Consider the following 2,791-nt stretch of genomic DNA (forward strand, 5'->3'; position numbering starts at 1 on the left):
GGATTGCCAAAGAATTGGGATCAAATCACTTAAGATTGCCAAGGAGATCAATAAATGCATTGATTGAGGAAGAGATGAGAATGAACTTGATCCGGAGAATGCAACATCTCCTGAACCCAATGATTATCCCATTTCTGATCTTACCCATTCTCTTTACTTTCTGCCATTTATTTTCATTCTCATTACCCCAAACCCCTATTTAAGATTCTGCACTTTAATTTCTGTTATTTACTTTCCAGTCGTTTAAATTTTTGCAAATCCCCATTCTGTTTAGCTCAACTAGCATATTCTTCTAACTAAAGTTGCTTGACCAATCAATCCTTGTGGGATTCGACCTCACTCTATTGTGAGTTTTACTTAACGACAATTCGGTATACTTGCCGAAGGGAAATTTGTTGAGAGACAAGTTTTCATGCATAAAGTTTATAGCGCCGTTGCCAGGGATTGATTTTGAATCAACAATGATTAAGTTTGAAGATCACTAGATTGAGCATTTTTCTTTTTGTTTATTTGATTCAGTCAATTTCTTTTAGTTTGTTTTAATTTCTTCTTCACCCCCTTCACCCTCTTTATTTTTTGTTCCTTCTTTCTTTGATAATTACGATTCTGCTCACTAACCCACTAACTGTTTGATAAGTTGCATCACTCACACTAACAATTACTCTAATAAGAATAGTGTCTTCATTTTATCTACTGTTGTGCAATCTGTCTGTTGTATGACAGGGAGAAGAGAAGGAGTTTCAACATCCTTCGATTCAGAACCTGAAAAGACCCTTTGGAGACTAAGAAGGGAAGCAAGAGGGAAAAGAATTTTTGGTGCTGAGGAAGAGGAAGAATACTTTGAACCCAATATGGAAGAAAATTTGGAGAACAATCATGAAGAAGAAGCTCACAACCATGCTAGAGAAGGCCATGCAAACTGTGCTGGGCAAGAAAGGAGAGTTCTAGGCTCCTATATCAATCTTAATCCAAGAAACTGTGGAAGTAGCATTCAGAAGCCCACCATACATGCCAACAATTTTGAACTAAAACCCCAGCTCATCGCCTTTGTTCAGAACAATTGTTCATTTGGAGAAAGTGCTCAAGAAGACCCCAATCAACATCTAACCACCTTTCTGAGAATTTTTGACACTGTGAAATCTAATGGAGTCCATCTGGATGTCTATAGGCTGCTCTTGTTCCCTTTTTCACTCAGGGACAAGGCATCCAAATGGCTTGAATCCTTCCCAAAGGAGAGCTTAACAAATTGGGAAGATGTGGTGAACAAGTTTTTGGCAAGATTTTACCCTCCTCAAAGGATCAACATGCTGAGAGCTGAGGTGCAAACTTTCAAGCAACAAGATGGTGAGACTCTTTATGAAGCATGGGAGAGGTTCAAAGACCTAACAAGAAGATGCCCACCAGATATGTTCAATGAATGGGTTTAACTTCACATTTTCTATGAAGGTCTTTCCTATGAGTCAAAGAAGGCTGTGGATCATTCATCAGGAGGCTCTCTAAACAAGAAGAAAATCATTGAAGAAGCCATAGATGTCATTGAAACAGTTGCTGAGAATGACTACTTCTATGCCTCCGAAAGAAGTAACACCAGAGGAGTAATGGAGCTGAACCATATGGATGCATTGTTAGATTAAAATAAGATAATCACCAACCAGCTAGCATATCTTACCAAGAAGGTGGAGGAAAACCAAGTTGCAGCAGCCATCACTTTATCATCAACTCAAGAAGGAGCGAACATAGGAGAAGAAGGTGACTGAGAGCAAGCCAACTATGTTGGAAACTCACTTAGACAAGTCCATGATCCATACTCCAAAACCTACAAATCTGGATGGAGAAATCACCCCAACTTTGGATGAGGAAACCAACAAGACCAAGGGCAAGATCAGAGACGCCACAACCTCAACTCCAACAACGATGCAACTCATCAACCCACCTCACAGAGATCTTACCAACATCTATTTAACCAATCTTCTCAACCACCTAATCTCAACCCACCATCATTAACAGATGATAGGCTCTCAAAGATTGAGGCTCTACTTGAAAACTTATGCAGAGAAGTCCAAGACAACAAAGTGTTTAAAGAAGAAGTGCGAGCCAATATCAAGAACCAAGGAGAAAACATCAAGAGATTGGAGTCCCAAGTAGGGTATCTATCTCAACAAATTCCCAAACCCACTGATGGATTTCCCAGTGATACAGAAAAGAATCCAAGAGGAGAAACAAAGAAAGTGAGATGGGAAGAATGCAAAATGATAACTGTTCCGGGGGTTACCTGAAACGTGTAGCTCGGTCGTCTGGAGATGCCCGAGGTGGGGGTCAGGGACCCGAGCTTGATGTGTTGGCGATTGGTGGTTGTACCTGCAATGACACTCCGATGCTTAAGTTAGCATGGGTCCAAGCAGATATGTGTAGAATGTGGAATGTATCTCATACCTGGGTGCTCCAGTGTATTTATAGTAGTTGGTCGTAATCTTCCCTGGATAAGATATTCTTATCTTATCTTATCTTTTGGGAGTTTTACCTCTATCTTTGCGGAACCGCCTTTCCTAGGCTTTTTCGGCCTTTAGGTTTTGGGCTTCGTTCCTTTTGATGGGCCTTCTTAGCTTTATTTGTCCGAGGTCCGACCTTAGGTGTGGGCCTTGGGATGAGGTCGGACCTTTCATGGATTTTGCCGAGTTTGGAGGAGCTCGGTCAGGGTATGAACAGTGCCCCTGCCCGAGTTCGTCCTTTTTGGGAGGTCGAGCTCGGGCATAGTTGTTTTTCAAATTTCAAAAATGGCCGTTTCCTGCAT

At 41.2% G+C, this 2,791-nt stretch overlaps 1 non-coding gene across 1 annotated transcript; it reads right to left on the minus strand.

The window, feature by feature from the left end:
- Positions 1–1,304: 1,304 nt before the first annotated feature.
- Positions 1,305–1,411, minus strand: LOC130983899 (small nucleolar RNA R71). The gene has a single exon (XR_009087868.1). It is a non-coding gene; the product is annotated as a small nucleolar RNA R71 (small nucleolar RNA).
- Positions 1,412–2,791: the final 1,380 nt, after the last annotated feature.

This window comes from Arachis stenosperma, chromosome 5 (assembly GCF_014773155.1).
Source record: "Arachis stenosperma cultivar V10309 chromosome 5, arast.V10309.gnm1.PFL2, whole genome shotgun sequence".
Taxonomy (NCBI): domain Eukaryota; kingdom Viridiplantae; phylum Streptophyta; class Magnoliopsida; order Fabales; family Fabaceae; genus Arachis; species Arachis stenosperma.